The sequence below is a fragment of the Bufo gargarizans genome, chromosome 6, assembly GCF_014858855.1.
Source record: "Bufo gargarizans isolate SCDJY-AF-19 chromosome 6, ASM1485885v1, whole genome shotgun sequence".
Taxonomy (NCBI): domain Eukaryota; kingdom Metazoa; phylum Chordata; class Amphibia; order Anura; family Bufonidae; genus Bufo; species Bufo gargarizans.
Window position 1 is genome coordinate 63133215 of NC_058085.1, and position 19959 is coordinate 63153173.

General features: G+C 50.0%; 1 long non-coding RNA gene across 1 annotated transcript in view; it reads right to left on the bottom strand.

The window, feature by feature from the left end:
- LOC122941216 overlaps window positions 1–19018 on the bottom strand; it is a 34930-nt gene extending 15912 nt beyond the window's left edge. The window contains exon 1 of the long non-coding RNA XR_006390427.1: window positions 18925–19018. This is a non-coding gene — a long non-coding RNA (uncharacterized LOC122941216). The remainder of the gene's footprint in view (window positions 1–18924) is intronic.
- Between the last annotated feature and the right edge of the window lie 941 nt (window positions 19019–19959).

Sequence of the window (19959 nt, forward strand, 5' to 3'; positions counted from 1 at the left end):
GCGGGGCTCCGGGTGCCATCCTGGTGATTTAGATATGCAACTGCCGTGGAGTTGTCGGATTAAACCCGAACTGGACACCCCCAGAGACGGTGCATCCAATGAACCAGAGAGAGGCAAATCGCCCGCAATTCTAGAATATTGATCAGAAGGGAGCGTTCCTCACGGAACCAGGTGCCCTGGACCGAGAGATTGTCTAGAACTCCCCCCAGCCCGAGACTGGCGTCCGTATGGAACTGCGTGTAGGGCACTGCTTCGAAGAAAGAGTGCCATGTAGCCCAGAGCCCTCATGCACTGGCAAATAGTAAGAGGCTGACGCAGCAACAAGGAGAGGATCTGATCGACGGAGTGTGGAGAGTCTGTCCGGGAAGCAAGAATATCTTGGCCTAATCGGTGTCTAACAGCATGCCCAGAAACATCAGCTGTCGAGATGGGTGAAGACATGATTGACAGGTTCAGAACTCACCCGAAGCGTTGTCCGGAATAACGGACCCTTGATCAGGATATCGTCCAAGTACGGAATCGCCACTATCCACCTGGCATGAAGCAGAGCCATGACTGAGGCCAGAAGCTTGGTAAAGACCCTGGGAGCTGTGGCAAGACCGAAAGGGAGGGCCACAAAGTAGTAATGAAAAGGTCCCACTGCGAACTGAAGATATTTCTGATGACTGAAGCAGATGGGAACATGGAGATAAGCGTCCTTGATATCTATGGAGGACAGGTCCTACCCCGGGTCCATGGATGCAATGACCAATTGCAGGGTATCCAGCTGGAAACAGCGAGAAAGGAGAGGAGGACCACTTTGTCAAATCCGTTGAATAGGGATATAAGATGTCCAAGCGTTTCGGCAAAGCAAAACACCTGTCAGGGAGTCCCATTCCTTGGAAAATAGAGGAATCAAACTCAAGGTGGTTGGGGAAAAACATTTGGCGAGCGACAGGATCGCCCCCTGGTTCCAGTCGGGTTACTCTTGGGGAGGGCACTTGGAAACAGAGGGGACTTGTCGTGGGCGGCCGTGGTGACCCGAAGGCTGGCGGAATGCAAAGGCTTTAGGAACCTCTGGTCCTCCTTGTCTTCTGGAGATCAGGAAGGAGCAGCAGGCTTTGGGACTCTCCCGTCTGAGGTCTGCCTCCTACGGACACTAAGCCAAAACTGTTTTAGCTTAGTACCTGTAGGAAGGGTTTAGCTGGAGGAAAGGAAGCTCAAGTTTTTGTGCTTAGTGTCGCCTCCTAGTGGCAACAGCTATACCCAAGGTCAAGCCTGTGTTTCCTAATGATACAGATGAGAAAAATATTTTTATATTTTGATAGGTTGGATATTTCGGGACTCAACAATGCCTATGATTTTTTTTAATTGTTTATTAATGAGAGCGGAGAATTTTGCTGTGGCAGGCCTCCCAGCATTCAGAATACCCGATCCTGCCACAGAAATTGAACAGCTCCCTCGGCCTTCACTCAGCGAAAGACCGCTCAGATGCTGATCACAACTGACAGCGGCATCTGAGGGGTTAAAGGTCAGTTATCTGCATCATCATCGATCGGGGACATTGCCTACAGGCGTCTGCTGTGTAAAACGGTAGGCACCTATAGTTATGGTGCCCGCTCAGCTTTTGAGTAGGTGCAATGTTTAAAGAGCGGACTTCCACCATACGTGTAAGCCGGAGAACCGGAAGGGGCTTAAGTCACAGTTGTTTCAATCATCTCTCCATAAATCGGGCGACCGAAAAAAACTTGGCATTACATAAAAATGCCTCTTTCTCCGCTTATCAGAATCGTGTCTTCAGTGAGGCGGAGAGGAGACTGATTATTAGATTCACTGTGTTATCAGGTTATAGCTGCTGCCAACAGAGGCCTATGGAAACGGCAGGAGAGAGTAAGAAGAGGTAGCTGCTGCTGTTTTTAGTGTTTTACTGTCTGACCCCTATGCTGGATTCATAGCTACACTGCTTAGCATTGCTGCAGAGATGGTCGTCAAGCTGCTGCTTCTGAGGGCGAGCTACAGAGATAAGAGAAACAGGATCTCCTCTTCTCTATGAGCTGTGTATAGGAGGCATCACAGCAGCTAGTCTATACCGACTGCAGAGTGAAGTTCAGGACAAATGGACAAAAGAAGGATATTCAGACACAATGAGCTTCACCTGTGCTGGCTGCAGAACAGTGCCAATTCAGGCTAAAACAGTGTGACCATCAGACTCATTTTTAGAAAAGTCCCGCACAACTGCACCATCTGAATACACAAGTCCGCAAAATGGGTTTGGATCCGGAATGGGGCCGCAAAAGATGCAGACAGCACAGTGTGCTTCCGCATCTGCACTGCCTTTCCGCAAAGAAATAGAACATGTTCTATTCTTGTCCGCAGAGACGGACAAGAAAAGGCATTTCTATTTGAAGTGCTGACCATGTGCGGTCCGCAAAATGTGGAATGCACATGGCCGGTGTCCATGTTTTGCGGATCCGAAATTTGCGGACGTGTGAATGGACCCTAAGGCTACTTTCACACAGGTGTTCGGTGCGGATCAGTCTTGTATCTGCACAGACTGATTCGCACCGATAATGCAAACGCTTGTATCCGTTCATATTATTCATAAAAAAATAAAAAAAAGTCTAAGTCAAAACGGAACAGTCTTGACTTACATTGAAAGTCAATGGGGGACGGATCAGTTTTCAATTGCACCATATTGTGTCAGTGAAAAACGGATCCGTCCCCGTTGACTTACATTGTAAGTCAAGACGGATCCGTTTGGCTCTGCATAGTCAGACGGTCACCAAAACGCTGCAAACTGCGTTTTAGTGACAGTCTAAAAAAACTTAACAGACCAAACGGAGGCAAACTGATGCATTCTGAGCGGATCCTTATCCATTCAGAATGCATTGGGGCTTAACTGATCCGTTTTGGGCCGCTTGTGACAGCCCTGAAACGAATCTCACAAGCGGACCTAGAAACACCAATGTAGAAGTAGCCTAAGGCCTCACGCACATTTTGTTGCGGTCCGCAAAAAAACAGAAGCCGCCCGTGTGCCCCATAGTAGAAATGCCTATTCTTGTCTGCAAAACGGACAAGAATAGGACACTTTTTTTTTTTGCAGGGCCACGGAATGGTGCAATGGATGCGGACAGCACACGGATTGAATGGGTCTGCACCGGAGCCGCGAAAACTGCGGCTCGGATGTGGCCCCGAACAACGGTTGTGTGCATGAGGCCTAAGAGATGGAGCCTGCGGCGGAAAACCTACAGGTAGAGCAGCGCTGCAGTAATCCGCTCTGTCCACTGGACAACAGACGGAGCCGTGTAGTTCTGTCAGAGATCGCAGGGTGTCACACCCCCGTCAATCAGACATCCATTACCACATTTAAAACGATGGACAACCCCTTTAAAAGCCTTTTTTTATTTTTTAAATAAGGGAAATGTTGTGTTGGAAATAGCACCAATTCTGCACATACTCGAGTAACTCCTACTGACCTGAAAGAGGAATTCCAACTATTTTTTTATAGTCACAGCAGGAGAAAATATTTACTCTGCTGTGCGGGGCTCTTCCTTATCTCTTCCCACACACAGATCTCCTAGTTCAGCTCCTCCCAACCATGAAAGATCTCGACCGTTGATATACTATTCCTTGTGGATTTTGTCCTAATCTGTAATGCTAATGACCCAGGACCAGGCAAAAATTCCAGAGTGTAGGTAGGTTTTCAGCATTTTAAAGGGAACCCATCCTACTTAGGACTCAAGATGGTCAGCGATTCATCCTTGAAGGATCTATGTCATCCGTATAACACGAACATCGCTCGGCTGAAAATTAATTTCAAGAGCATCCCCTAGCAACGATCCGTGAAACATGGACGAAAAACAGCTGGCATCCGTGTTCTATTAGTATTTTTTTCACGGACCTATAGACTAAAATGGGAGCGGCAGATCCACGAACAAGAAAGAAAAAAAAAATTGTGCATTCTTCCGTGAAGTAATCCAGACATGTGTGAACAACCACACATATAAATCATTGGGTACGTGCGCTGTCCATGGAGAACATGGACAGCACATATCCATGATGCACCGACGTGCGAATAAGGGTCCATTCAAACGTCCATAAGTGTTTTGCGGGTACACAAAACACGGATACCGGCCCATGTGCGTTCAGCAATTTGCGGACCGCACATGGCCAGCCCTATGATAGAAATGCCTATTCTTGTTTGCAATTGCGGGCAAGAATGGGACATGCGCTATCATTTGTGAGGGGCCACGGAACGGTGTGCTGTCTGCATCTTTTGCGGCCCCATTGAAGTGAAGGGGTCCGCAGCCGTTCTGCAAAATTGCTGAACGGTTGCAGACCCAGAACTACAGATGTGTGAATGGACCCTAAGGCCTCAGCCACAAGCAAGCTGTTGTGCAGCAGGGGTTTAGGGTCCCATACCAGCCCGCATCAAACAGTCCGTCCCCACAAAAAGCTGAAAACTTTCCTGAAGAGTCCGGGACTCTTCTCAAGCAGCACCGCGCATGCACAGCACCTAGAGTGAGGTGCACCATCCGGGAATTCATTGGCACATGTCCCCGGAAAAAGCTCCCAGATTCTCCTCCTGGCAAGTTGGATTTTCATTTATTGTTATTTGCAGGGCTCGATGGTTTGCTATGGGCAGGTGTGGGACCCCTAAACACCAGCGGCATGACGACATAGTGGTATTGACCCCAAACCAGGTGACAGGTGACATGTCTGATTTTATAAACACCTGTAATATAACAATTCTAAAGCATTTTTTTCTTACAGCTCAGCATTCTGCTTTTCCTCAGTTATTCCTACTAGAAATAACTACAAATAAATTCACACTTGTAACCAGTAGGAAGGGCGGTGTATGCTGTACACAGCCGGACACTGATCTCAAATTTCCATATACCATTCTAGGAGGAATAACAGAGGCACGGCACAATGCAAAGTTCTAAGGAAAAATACTCCAGAGACAGACATGTCAGGAAAGGTCCTTTATTTTATGGTCCTGAAAATCTATTGAAGATTTGCGCAGGAAGCATCAAATAAAGCTAGTAGTGGCATTTTTTTACGCAATTTTTTTTTGGGACCATTCATCCGCTAAATACTGAAAACGCGCTAGTCCTTGACTACTGGAATGTATTTGGCTTTGAGTCATGGGAGATTCATAAACAGGCATGCTAACGCTTTCCCAAAAGTGACCATATTTCCTGGAGGAGTCACAGGGTGTGGGGTGCTACTGTATTTGGGAGCTGTGCGACCATCACTGTTAGGGACAAGTGCTGGCCACGGTACAAAGTCCAGTCAGCGGCAGGGACGCAACACAGTGACGTGGGTCACATATTTCCAGGACGAATAACAGAGGGACAGCAAAACAGATGGCCCTAAGGAAATAGGTTGCAGAATTACTGTATTACATGGGGAATAGCAGAGGAGCCGACAGGCCCTCTGCAGTCTGGTCATGCGTGATGCCATGCTGCTTTGCACATTACATCATGGAAAGACTTTTTTTTTACAGGCTAAGAATAGAGGACCCAAAAATGTCCCCCTTTGTTTTTTTTGTATTGGAAAGTTATTTCAGCCCTTGTAATGGTCTGCATAATATTCCCATAGTAGGAACGGCCGGCGGGCGCCTGCCCTTGTACGGAGACGCCGGCTCCATACTGTATACCGTCAGCGTAGCCGTGTTTGCATCTGCTTCATACAGTTTCACTCATGGAACAGGATGGCATGGAGCCAGCAGCTCGGAGGTTTCTGGGTGTGTTTGCACTTTCAACAGTGGGTGTAGACGCTTGGAGAAGCCGAGACTTTCTGTGACCTGCAGACGAGGGGAGGCTTTATGTGGAAAAGGTGTGAACGCAGCAGAGCCATATCCTAGTATTACAGCCGCCCGCTCCTTCATCTTACACTTTTGGCTCATGCACACGAACGTATCTATTTTGCTGTCCGCAAAAAACGGATCCGCAAAAAATCGGACGACATCCGTGTGCATTCCGTATTTTGCGAAACAGCTGGCCCTTCATAGAACAGTCTTATCCTTGTCCGTAATGCGGACAATAATAAGACATGTTCTATTTTTTTTGCGGAACGGAAATACGGACATAAGGAAACGGAATGCACACGGAGTAACTTCCATTTTTTTTTGCGGACCTGCTGAAGTGAAAGGTTCCGCATCCAGTCCGCAAAAAAAAATAAATAAAAAAAAATAAAAAAAATAAATACGGACACGGAAAGAAAATACGTTTGTGTGCATGAGCCCTTATACACACCAGATTTTTGGATGGGGCAACGTCCACGCAAGGGGCAAAATGATTCCCGGTTTTCGCTGCATGTTTTATACACCGATATAAGGGCACGGCCACGTTTCCGCACTGGATTTAACCCTATGAATTGCCAAGGGGCGAAATCCACAGCATAAATTGACATGGTGCACAGTGAAAATCCTCACCGCAGGCGCGAGCCCAAAATCTCATCAATATCTGCCAGAGATATTTCCCTGATAGGCGTGATCGGCAGGTATCCAGGGGCGTCAGAAATTACATTTTACATGGGAGATTTAGGGCTGAACCCAGACATACCCCCACTTTCACCCAGATAGCACCCCCTAATATGAGCATTGGAACATTTCACGCTCCGAGGCTCTCCTTTGACCTGCGCTGAATCGTACAGGGCAAAGGCTTTTTCTGGAGATCCAGTGACGTACTGGGCTCTCCATAGGGTAAGCTAGGCGGACGCCTCCGCCTGGCGGTGAGCCCGGTGAGGTCACCAGAACTAGTAGGCGGGCTTTAGCGCTGCCCTAGCCTGTAAAACGGCTAGGGCAGTGTTAAAGTCCGCCCATCAGTGCTGGTGACGTCACCGGGAACACTGCTAGGAGGAAGCCTCCGCCTAGCAGTGTAAAAATGTCAACAAAAAAGCCCTTGAAATGCTCTGATGCCGATATTAGGGGGGCCGGAGGGGATATGTCTGGGGTCAGCTCTAAACCCGGACAACCCCTTTAACATCCCTATTATACTTTAAAAATGGGTGCAATTCTTTTCTGGAGGCATGTGCACAGGGTTTTCAAAACCCCAGCCATAGGCCTCTTTCACACGAGCGTATCTGCAATACGTATATGGCGCGTATTGTGTACCAGAATCCTCTGCTAATGTAAAGAATGGAGCTATTTACACGGACAGATATTCTCCGTCAGTATTTGAAATCCGCAGCATATCCGAGTTTTGCGAGTATCTGCTTCCAAATACGCCCATTAGAGTCTATGGGAGTGCAAAAATACAGGAAGGAAGGAATACACGTGTAAATCCGGACTAATTACTGAAGCAATACTGATGACGATCTGGGTGGTATATTATCCGGAATACGCTCGCGTGAAAGTGGTAATCGGCGTTATAAGGTACATTGCTGTTGCATTTCAATGCAAAAAGCTGCACCACTGCCTTATTCTATTACACACCGCAAAATTACCCTAAGGGCCCATTCACACCAACGCTAGACGTCCGTGCTGCAGGCCGCAAATTGCAGTCAGCAGTGCACGGGCACTGGCCATGTGAATCCCGTATTGCGGTGCGGACACATTGACTTGAATGGGTCCACGATCTGCAATATATGGCAAAAGATAGGACATGTCTTCTTTGCGATGCGGAGGCATGGACCAATAAGCTTCCATGGGCTTTTGACCCGTGCCTCCGCGCCGCATCTTGAGGATTGTGGACCCATTCAAGTCGACGTTTGCGGTCTGCAATACGGCATGGGCGGCCTACAGTCGTGTGAATGGACCCTAAAAGCAGTGATTCTAGGAGACATCTTCAAATGCGATTGCGCCTACACACGGGGGGTGGTTTACAAAGATGAGCTTTTTTACGCCGGCCTTTGTTTACCCTGTGTGCTGGCGCCTCGTCATAAATTGAGCGCATCCGCCTGCTGCGTGCATCCTAAAAAACGACTCCACTCCCTGAGTAGAGTCGTTTTTGTCTATTTTTAATGGGCAAAACTGGAGTAAAACTAGGTAAATAGCCCCCGCCACACCCAAATGGCGAGGACGACAAAAAGACGCAAAGGCGTTAAAGTTGCAAAACGAGGATCTTCCAAGAACTGGCGCTGCACTCTATAAATGAATAACCACCTCTGTCCACTACACAACGGATGGCGCTGTGGAGTTCTGGCGCCAGAGCTACTGCAGAACAGCTGCTCAATGGGCGTGTGGGGGTGTCGGTCCAATTCGTGGAGTCCTGCAGAACCTTTTGTGGCGAAAAATTTGCTAAATGAATCCTAAGGAAGGCATGATGAGGAAGAACAGACGTGTCTGAAGGACGGAAGGGCCAGGAAAACAAGAGGAGGATTCAGAAGAACCAGGCTGGATGTATGACTCCGAGAAGACAAAGGTCTCCAAGTGGAGGAGCAGACACAATAAGGAAGGCGCACAGAAGGAATGGGAAGTGCACGCACAGACAGCACCGTCCCTGGAAGGAAGATCAAAGCCCGGCTCTTGGGTCCCACCTTCAGGTGTTGTAATGGCTGCAATCATTTGTGGAATTTTAACTAGACGTCTCAGGTGAAAAAGTGAAGGCCGCAGGACGGCTCCGGTCACGTCAGGGTTAATGCCTGAATGGCGCCTTCAGGTAAAGAACTAAATACCCTGGGAAGAGACAATCACTGCAGCCGCTAACAGATGGAGCAACCTGATAACAATCCTCCGCCGGCTCCAGATCCTGCTTCCAGGTTTACAAAATATATTTTTAAAGGGGTTTTTCACGTTCAGGGCCTCCCCCCAATGTCGCTGGATCTGCGGAGAAAACCTGATGTGTAGTGGTTCCGGAAGTCTACATCTGGTTAGACATGGTACGCCACTGCAGCGAACATGACTGCGGCAGTGGTGCACCCCCACCCACGTGTCACATGAGGCCGCAGCGGCACACACAACCACCGTCACACCGGACGTGCACCGCAGTGCAATGGTGACGGCAGGGCACTGTTCGAGGCAGGAAGCAGGCTCCTCTCCACAGGTCTGAAAGTGGGGAAGGCCCCCAAACATGGACAATCCCTTTAAAAGGAGTTCTCCCATGATTAATGTAAAAAATATAAATAAATCATATTGTACATGTCCATCTATTTCTAACAAGGCTAGAACCAGCCCTGTACCTCACATGGATCCAGAGCTCTCCCCATTCATTGCTCTACTAGATTTATATTAAGATGACAGCGCAGGGGACGTGTCCTTTCTGCTGCAGCTCTCTCCCAGTAACTGGTTTGTGGAGGATGAACTGAATTACTGAACATGTGCAACCACCACAGTAGATGGACGTGCACGTTGCTTTAGATTAAACAGAAAGGAAGGAAAGATGGGACCCGGTAGGGATCGAGACTTTTTCAAACATTTGGCTGGATAAAAAACACTACTTGCAGCAGTATTTGTCCTGCCGAATCCAGGCATTAATGCCGGAAACAGACCGGATCCCCTCTCGGTCACATTGTCACTAAGGATTGGGGGGGTGCTCCAGCCCTTTGCAGCTATGCCGGATACGATGGACTCCTCTGCCGTTAGATTTTAGCGCTAGTGTGGACACCGGCGTTCTCAGTGCCTTCTCCCGTCTTGCACCCTAGACGTCCCGTCAGGACGGAACAGGACAGAAGGCAGGACACGCCACAGCAGACGTGTTTCAAGTTGTGAAAGTGTCTGCAAAGTCTGAGGACACGCCGCCAACTCCAAAGCTGGGAAGCCAGAGAGAAAACTACCTGGAATTTGTAGCTGCCCTGCCCTAAATCCACCCAAACGGCACCCGGTCATCCCTTCAACTTCCCAGCACACCCTCCCCCAGCACGCCGCTTTATGGCAGAGGAACTAATTAGTGCACCAGGAACAGACTAGACAACTGGCCAAAGTTCACCTAGAAAGTTTCATCCTGTCCCCATTAACCCTTACTGCATGGACCATTTACATCACCAATTCTCTTGCCTTACGACCATCTTAAAGGGGACGACCCACCGTAAGAACTGATCCCCTATCCACAGGATGAGCATCTGATTGGGGGGGTCCCGGCAGTCGGACCAATCACAATAAGAGGAGCTGGAGACCCCACCGTGGCGGTCACATGAGCCTCATCATAACTTAGACACATCCCCCTACTACAACACTCAATGGGGGTCTTTTATGCCTGTCACATGGGGTCACTTTTTTACGCCAAATAGTGGTGTGGCAGGCTTAAAGGGGTATTCCAGTTGGTAGAAGTTATCCTCTATCCATAGGATAGGGGATAATTATTAGATTGGTGGGGGTCCTACTTCTGATCACGAGAATGGGGGCCCCATACCCAATAAAAAGAACAGATCGGCCATTTGGCATGCCCATGGCTGCTCCATTCATTTCTATGGGAATTCCAGAGATGAGCGCTGTACTCTCCTATCTCTGGAACTCCCATAGAAGTGAATGGAGCATACACACACATGCCGCTCCGTTCTTTTCAGGGAGGCTGCAGGGGTACAGGGTCCCCGTTCTCACGATTAGTGGGGGGTCCCAACGGTAGGACCCTCACAAATCTATTAGTTATAAGGACCGCCTGCAACCCAAAGGAGCCCAACCTAAATACCGCCTGCAACCCAAGGGAGCCCAACCTAAATACCGCCTGCAACCCAAGGGAGCCCAACCTAAATACCGCCTGCAACCCAAGGGAGCCCAACCTAAATACCGCCTGCAACCCAAGGGAGCCCAACCTAAATACCGCCTGCAACCCAAGGGAGCCCAACCTAAATACCGCCTGCAACCCAAGGGAGCCCAACCTAAATACCGCCTGCAACCCAAGGGAGCCCAACCTAAATACCGCCTGCAACCCAAGGGAGCCCAACCTAAATACCGCCTGCAACCCAAGGGAGCCCAACCTAAATACCGCCTGCAACCCAAGGGAGCCCAACCTAAATACCGCCTGCAACCCAAGGGAGCCCAACCTAAATACCGCCTGCAACCCAAGGGAGCCCAACCTAAATACCGCCTGCAACTCCAAGGGAGCCCAACCTAAATACAGCCTGCAACCCAAGGGAGCCCAACCTAAATACCGCCTGCAACCCAAGGGAGCCCAACCTAAATACCGCCTGCAACCCAAGGGAGCCCAACCTAAATACCGCCTGCAACCCAAGGGAGCCCAACCTAATACCGCCTGCAACCCAAGGGAGCCCAACCTAAATACCGCCTGCAACCCAAGGGAGCCCAACCTAAATACCGCCTGCAACCCAAGGGAGCCCAACCTAAATACAGCCTGCAACCCAAGGGAGCCCAACCTAAATACCGCCTGCAACCCAAGGGAGCCCAACCTAAATACCGCCTGCAACCCAAGGGAGCCCAACCTAAATACCGCCTGCAACCCAAGGGAGCCCAACCTAAATACCGCCTGCAACCCAAGGGAGCCCAACCTAAATACCCCCTGCAACCCAAACTAAATACCGCCTGCAACCCAAAGGAGCCCAAATTAAATACCGCCTGCAACCCAAAGGAGTCCAAACTAAATACCCCATTTCGTAAACACCACCTTCATCTTATACTGCGCGATCCCTCCTGCCATACAGATTTTTTTTTTTTATCAAAGCTCGGAAAGGATCCCAGTACAAAGGACAGGCGGAACGTTCCCAAAAAAGCTTCACTTCTTTTGAGGCCGATTCACACAACTGCGATCAGAACAGATGCCACAATACAATGAACGGCTCATGTACGAGACCTTATTACACTCCGATTTATACGGAGTGATAATGGAGGTGCACGAGGCCTCTGCTTTACCCATCAGCATCATTCTGAAAAATATAAGTGCTGCACGCTGCACCAAAAGAATTACTTCAAGGGGACGATATCTCCACACAAACGGCGGCCAATGAAGCCTATACATCAGCAGATAGAGGGTTCTGTCATGTGAATGGGCCCTCAGTGGGGCGGTCTGCTCCCTAAGTTAGGGCAACATTCACACCGTCAGCGATTGTCATCAGCGACTGTGAGCCAAAACCAGGAGCAGGTCAAAAACACAAAGGGGGTCATTTGTTGTAGATGCCGATCTTAAGCCCCTGCGCTGGATCCGCGGAAGTTATGAAGAGGCGCAGGCTTACGCATAACTTCAGCGTATCCAGCGCCGGTCTAAATGTAAGCCAGAAATAAGCCTAATATATCCCAAAATCTTTCCCTAATACCTTATCTCTGTGTAGCCTCCACTTCTGGTTAAGGCTCACAATCACTGACCGTGTGAAAGAGGCCTCATTCACACGAACATATTTTTTTGTCCCCCCCCCCCCCCAGCGTAAACGAATGGCATCCGTGTTGTGTCAGTGGTTTTTCACAGCCCATTGGTAGGAGATGCTCTGTAAATTAATTTTCAGCTGAGCAGTGGCCATGGAATACGGATGGCAAAAACGGACACACAAATTCTTCACGGATGGATTTTCAACCGATGTCAAAAGTGCAAGGAAATGTGAATGAAGCCTTAGGCCTCGTCCACACTTCAGTGGTTTTGTCGGTGTTTGGTCAGTGATTCCCATCAGTGATTGTGAGACAAAACCAGGAGTGGAGACTGCACGAACATGAAGACCATGGGAATTCACTGTATCTGGTGTACACGCAGCATTTTCTCTCTGGCCGAAAGCCACCGTATATGCCGGAAAGTGGCCGGATGCCATCACAGCGAATAGGTAGTATCCAGCTGTGCCCGATACGGTGAACTCCGCTGGAACACACAATGCAGACGTGAAGCCGGCCCAATGGGAAGATCTGCACCCGTTCTGTGTTTTTGACCTGCACTTGGTTTTGGCTCACAACTCTTGCACACGATTACGTGTATTTTGCAGTTTGCAAACCGCGGATGCGCAAAATACGCATACCGGCCATGTGCATGCTGCATGTTCCTGATAGAATTGCCTGTCCTTGTAAAACGGACGAGAACAGGACACGTTCTATAATCTGCGGAACAGCTGCACGGATGATATCCACATGCTGTGTACATTTTTTGCGGACCCGTCAAAATCAATGGGTCCATACGAAGTTCGCAAAAAATTAAGACACGGACCCAAACAACGGTTGTGTGCATAAGGCCTTTTTCACAAGTGAATCATGGATGTGTGCCGTCTGTTCCCCGTGGACCGCACGTGGAAAAGCAATGGAGGCCCGCACGGCTTCGGACCACATACGCTCATAGGAGTCTATGGATCCGTGAAAACCATGGAAAGAACTTGGACGCCGTACGTCTTCTGCCTCTCACTGATCCACTGCATAAATGTTCAAAATGGATTAAGATCAGCCATGATGAAAATACATGGAGCTACGTCCTGAACTGGGAGCTGTGCGGATGAAAGACATGGATGGCCACCTATGAACGGCGTGTGATCCACGTAAAGTTTAGTACATACAGCTACTTACTGTGTAATAGGTTTTAAAACTCAGAAATGTGACAGGGATTTCCATAGAAACGGTTTTCTCCTAAAAATATATTTTTCTTTAAAAAAAGCCACAAACGTTGCAAAACCGTCACGCATTTTTAGCGTTTTTTTGATGGTGGTTGTTAAGTAATACCAGCTCGGGTGGTAGTACCCTCGCTGTGGGTTGGGGGGCTGGTTGACAGTTTCCTAGAGAAGACACTGTGAATGCAGCTCTGGAGCACAATACAGGATCAGTACAAAAATTCTAGCAATGCATTTACAGAGAGCCTCAATATTTACCAAGATCCAGTCTTTACGGCGGGCTACACAAGCACGTCCACCGTTACACGTCCAGCCTTAAAGGGGATGTACCAGCATCAAGGTCGGAATACTTTTGTAGTTGCATGTATTTAAATAAAATAAAATGTATATGTATAGCGCCACCTGCTGTTTCCTTATTTCTCTGTCCACTTCGGTAACAAAGCTAATGTGGTCACACATGCTCAGTTCCATTCTTCAACTGCCACCAGCCCCATCTATTGTTAGACGCTGTGACAGTTACAGGGAGAGCGCTGCAGCAGACAGGCCATACTGCCCGAGTTGCGATGGGGAGAGCGCTGCAACAGACAGGCCATACTGCCCGAGTTGCGATGGGGAGAGCGCTGCAACAGACAGGCCATACTGCCCGAGTTGCGATGGGGAGAGCGCTGCAACAGACAGGCCATACTGCCCGAGTTGCGATGGGGAGAGCGCTGCAACAGACAGGCCATACTGCCCGAGTTGCGATGGGGAGAGCGCTGCAACAGACAGGCCATACTGCCCGAGTTGCGATGGGGAGAGCGCTGCAACAGACAGGCCATACTGCCCGAGTTGCGATGGGGAGAGCGCTGCAACAGACAGGCCATACTGCCCGAGTTGCGATGGGGAGAGCGCTGCAACAGACAGGCCATACTGCCCGAGTTGCGATGGGGAGAGCGCTGCAACAGACAGGCCATACTGCCCGAGTTGCGATGGGGAGAGCGCTGCAACAGACAGGCCATACTGCCCGAGTTGCGATGGGGAGAGCGCTGCAACAGACAGGCCATACTGCCCGAGTTGCGATGGGGAGAGCGCTGCAACAGACAGGCCATACTGCCCGAGTTGCGATGGGGAGAGCGCTGCAACAGACAGGCCATACTGCCCGAGTTGCGATGGGGAGAGCGCTGCAACAGACAGGCCATACTGCCCGAGTTGCGATGGGGAGAGCGCTGCAACAGACAGGCCATACTGCCCGAGTTGCGATGGGGAGAGCGCTGCAACAGACAGGCCATACTGCCCGAGTTGCGATGGGGAGAGCGCTGCAACAGACAGGCCATACTGCCCGAGTTGCGATGGGGAGAGCGCTGCAACAGACAGGCCATACTGCCCGAGTTGCGATGGGGAGAGCGCTGCAACAGACAGGCCATACTGCCCGAGTTGCGATGGGGAGAGCGCTGCAGCAGACAGGACACACTGCCCGAGTTGCGATGGGGAGAGAGCTGCAGCAGACAGGACACACTGCCTGAGCTGTGATGGAGGAGAGAGCCGCAGCAGAAAGGACAAGCCCCCTGAGCTGTTATAGGGAAATACATCTAGCATAGTGATAAGCAAATCGATTTGTCTCATTAGCAGGAGCTCTTCACCTGAGTAGGGCTGTCCCCACAGGTGAAAAGCGCCCACCTGCCGATTGATCGGCAGGACCGGACACCTAGCCTGGCCCTGTCGAGCTTCTGCTTGCGCCACTGCTCAGAGTAGCGGTGCAAGTGTAGAAGTCCCGATGCAGTTTTGGGCGCAGTGACTGCGCGTGCGCCGCCACCTGGAAGTGCAGTGCCACACAAGCAGTCGCTGCTCCAGAAGCTGCATGAGCTTGTCATGTACTATATGACGTCTGATTTTCATTTTTCACATCACTCACGGGAGAAGCCTTTTAAAATCAGGAGTTCACACTGCTCTTCCCGCATTGGCACCTAAGCAGCCTCTGTAGCGAGGCGGAGATCCGTGCGTCCTGCGTGCGATGTTTACTCGGCTGACGAAAGAGTGCGCCGGCCAAGTGTGCACAACCTGACGTAAGCCACGGTGCAGTACACGGATTTCAGACCTCTGACACACAGATCAATGGGTTGTGTGCACACGCCCCCACACCGGCCTCACCTGTACTGTACAAAGACATATCAGTTTTCCAAAATCTTTTCAACACCAACTCACAGTTGTCAAGATCTCTGCTTGCCTGCATCCAAAGCAGCGAAAAAACTGCATCAGAACCGCAGCAATAAAACAGAAAATGTCATAATACCCTTTTTTGTTTAAAAACCCCTGCGATTTTTATACCGTTCTCAACCGTCAAATGTGAATATACTGAGGCTCTGTTCACATATAAATGAAAAACGTGATGCAGCGCTGGATCCGTCACGCTCAGCGCGCAACTGATTTATGACGGCGGTTCATCAGTTTCCGCCAAGATGTCTGTCATACGACAAAGAAAATAGCGCGACTCAGATACCGTAACAGTATCAGTCCTTCTCCTGTGCGCCTCAACCTTGACTACAAAAATAAAACTATAAGGGCCCTACATAGGGGTGCAGGTCAACGGCAGAAGATCCGCAGAAATTTCCACATACCATACAACACACCAAAATCCGCCATTTCTAATCGCTGTTTTTGGTGCGGATTAGATGCAGCCTTCATTGGACAGGGTTGAAATCCGCAGCTAAAACCGCAAACGGAATTCAAAATCCGCATGGCAGGTCAATTTCTGCAGTGTACATAACTGGATACGCGGACCAATCACAGATGAACCACTGACCATCTTGTCTTACACACAACCGTATTCTGGTCCACAAGCCACCGAGGCGCAAAATACGGACACTTTGCATTCTGCATTGTTCTCGCGTCCATCACCAGATATCACTATTCTCGTCTACTACACGGAGCAGAATTGGACATGTTCTATAATTTGTGGCACGGCCAAGCGTTTCAGGAAAAAGACGGATGTGAGCGGTCTCCTAGAAATGTATTGGCCACTGTGCTATCCGCAAAAAAACACAGCAGACGGTTGAAAAATATGGTTGTGTGCATGACTCCATAACGAGGACAGCGTAGCGGATTATTGCTGTGGGTTCAGCATGGATTTCACCCCTCTACATCGGAAGGATTTACCCGCTGCGGATTAGGCTACATGCACACGAACATTCATTTATTTATTTTTTGGGCGGGTAGGATGAGGATCCATTCATTTCAACGGGTCCGCAAAAAATGCGGACAGCACACCGTGCGTTATCTGCATCAGTATGTCTGTTCCGTAGCCCTGCAAAAAAATAAAATAGAACATCTCCTATTCTTGTCAGTTTTAGGCATTGTTACAATGGATCTGCAAAAAAAAATTCATAAAATGGATGGCATAAAGGATGTAATCCGTTTATTTTTTACGGACAGCAAAACACATACGGTCATGTGCATGTAGCCTTAAAGGAACGTCCACATGTGGCGGATACGATGCAGGTTTTCTGAAAACCCACGCTTTTTGTTAAAATTTGCAGCTACTGTAATGAATCTCATCCACGCGCTGCAGGAAAGAAATGCATGTGGGAATTGACGGCACAGCGAGTCAGTTTGTGTCAAGGCGGATTTAACCCTTTGCAACGCACAGGACGAAATGCGTGGCAATCTGTGACAAAAATCGGCAAGTAAAACACAGATTTACAGTCTGTGTGGACGAAACCTTAAAACTCACACTGGGTGGCAATTTCCACGCAGGCTTTTTTTTTTTTTCCCTCCACAGTATGTGCCGGCGGCGGCCCGCAAACACTGCTCCGCAATATACGGACACCGGCCGTCTGCGCACAGTATCACTTGAATGGGTCCGCAATCTGGAAGATACGGTGCGGAACGGAGGTAAGGATCGGAAGCCTACAGAAGCACTATGGAGTGCTCCCGTGGGTTTTCTGGCTGTGCATGCCCTGCTTTTGTTTGCGGTGCGGATCGCTGGGCCCATTCAAATGGCGAGAGTGATGCTAGGGAGACTGGTCACCATCCCAGCCGGCTATTGGCTGCTCCCCCACATTGCAGCAGCCGTGCAGGGATCCGGAGGGACTCGGGTGGCGGGAAGCAGGTAAGTATAATGTATACAAGGGGCCCGGGCATTTTGGGGGTCATTATAGGGATTGGATAACCCCTTTAACGTTGCGGAGCCAAAAGCCGCTGTGTAGCCCGATGTGCAAGGGACTGACCCCCGGGGATTCGGAAGCAGACTGGATGAGGTGGACCAGACAGATCCACTGCAGTCCGACCAGTAGGACATAGGGAGCGGAGAAGTTTCCTTTCTTGGTAATGAGGACAGGTCATCATGTAGTGACTGACTGAGAACAGCGCACGTTACACGAAGCCATGCAGAGCTCCTCTGTGGACGTCTTTATCTAGGCCCACCAAGAGAACAACGGAGCTTCCACTGTTATCCAAATTCTACATCTACTATTATACTAACAGATACCATATTTCCCTCACAGCAGCAGCAAACCGACAAGAGGTCTTCTCCTTGGTGCTGACCTATACAGAGGGACACTACTTTGTCTTTCACGCTCCGCGGAGCAGCACTGCCGAAAAATCTAGGAAAATGTGATTTCTATCAATGATGTTCTACCCCTTTCTGACAGACGTGTCCCTTTAAGCTAGCCGTACCCACTAGACCAGGGATGCCCAACCTGTGGCCCTCCAGCTGTTGCAAAACTACAACTCCCAGCATGCCAGGGCAGCCTTTAGCTATCAGGGCATGCTGGGAGTTGTAGTTTTGCAGTAGCTGGAGGGCCGCAGGTTGGGTATGCCTGCACTACACTGATGTCCGCCGACCATCTAATGCAGGGTTCAGCACCTTCCAGCACTACAAATCCCAGCATGCTCCATTCATTTCTATGGGAGTTCCAAGTACGGCCAAGCAAGCGTGCCTGCTGAGAGTCGTAGTGCCGGAGGTTGCTGATCCCTGATCTAATGTAGGTCGGGCTGTTTGATTTCCACACGTCCGATCCTTTACTTGCCTCTCTCCATCCAGAGGACATGCATGCTCGGCCAAGGGGGTCAGATGGATAGCTGCCGGCCGAAGGTGCATGCCCTAGCCTTGCACCGAGAAATTCCCAAGTGTCGACCATCCAATTGCACAACTAGCCATTCCCTTACTGTTGTAGGGCAACCTGTGGCTGGTCAGCCCACAGACCGCACAAACCGCATCACAAACACCTGCACATGTGAACACAGCCTTCCCTGGCCGCGGCTTCTGCTCCTGTGGAAGCAACAAACTTTTTCCTGACCCCCGGTGGGGGGCGAGCATTGCCCTGCAGGAGAGCTGCGTACCCTGCCAGCAGCAGGTGGGTGACAGGAAGCTATCACACACCTGTTGTACCAATCACAGGTAAGTGACAGGCGGCCATACCCGGGCACAGCGCCCTCACAGCACCGGGCACATCAATGCAGCGCACACATGTGTGCCCCGCCTCCGTTACCACCCGGACATTACCGGGTCACCTCTCACCCGGCCGCCCCAGACCCTCGTCACCGCACCCAGCATCTCACCTTCCCCGCGTCCAGCAGTTCCCGAGCTTCGTCCCGCGGGAGGCGCTTGGGCCGCAGCCGCTTCCTGATTCCCTCCACCGGGGGGCGGGCTAATTACATATTCAAAACAGCCTTACAAGAGCCGACCAATAGGAAACAAGACAGCCTGCTTCCCAGGCTACGCCCCGCTGCCGAGGTGACGTCACGGGCCTCGCGGCCGGCCCTTCTTCTCATGAATAATGTAATAGGCTGGATTTGTCATTGATTCCTCCGCGCACCTGGCTTACCTGAGCTGCATTACTTATGGAACCGCCCGTAACATTGCGCGGTGTCTGAAAAGTAGTCCCTGTGTTCCTTGCTGGGGCAGGGTCCATGAGGAGAAGTCATCTATACTCACCTTGGGTGCTCATTACCAAAGAGGGTGCTCCAGTAATACTGGCATGCCTTTTTGTCGGTATTTCTTGACGTATTTCTTCATTTTAGAAGTGATGGTAATGGATCTGCTGGGGATTAGGGATGACCAGGGAGGGGGGGATTACAGGGGAAGAGTCTATGGGGGTAAAAGTTTAATTTGCATCCAATATGCGATAAGAATTTATTACTATTATAAATATATCTAGAGCAGAAGGCGCGCCACTTGTGAAACTACAACTCCCAGCATGCATACTTGCTCTGCTCTTCTCAGAACTCCCATGGGAATAAATGGAGCAAGCTGGGAGTTGTAGTTTCACAACAGCTGGAGTCCCAAAGGTTGCTGAACCCTGGTCTAGAGACATAAAGCCCCATTCAGACTACCATATTCTAGCATCCGTATTACAGATGCAAATTTCGCCTCAATGGCCCAAAACTAACAACACCCTGAGGTAAAATGGATGATCTAATACACCTGCATTACGGGCGTGTGAGGCCCCCATACCATTATGCGTCATTTATGGTGCCAAGCTCTTCGTGTAGCATAGAGGGACCTTTTGGGCCCCCTTAGGCTCCAGTGTCTGGGTCCGTCCACAACCGCTTCACCCCCTATAGTTACGGGTGGCCCTCAATATGTGAGGAAAT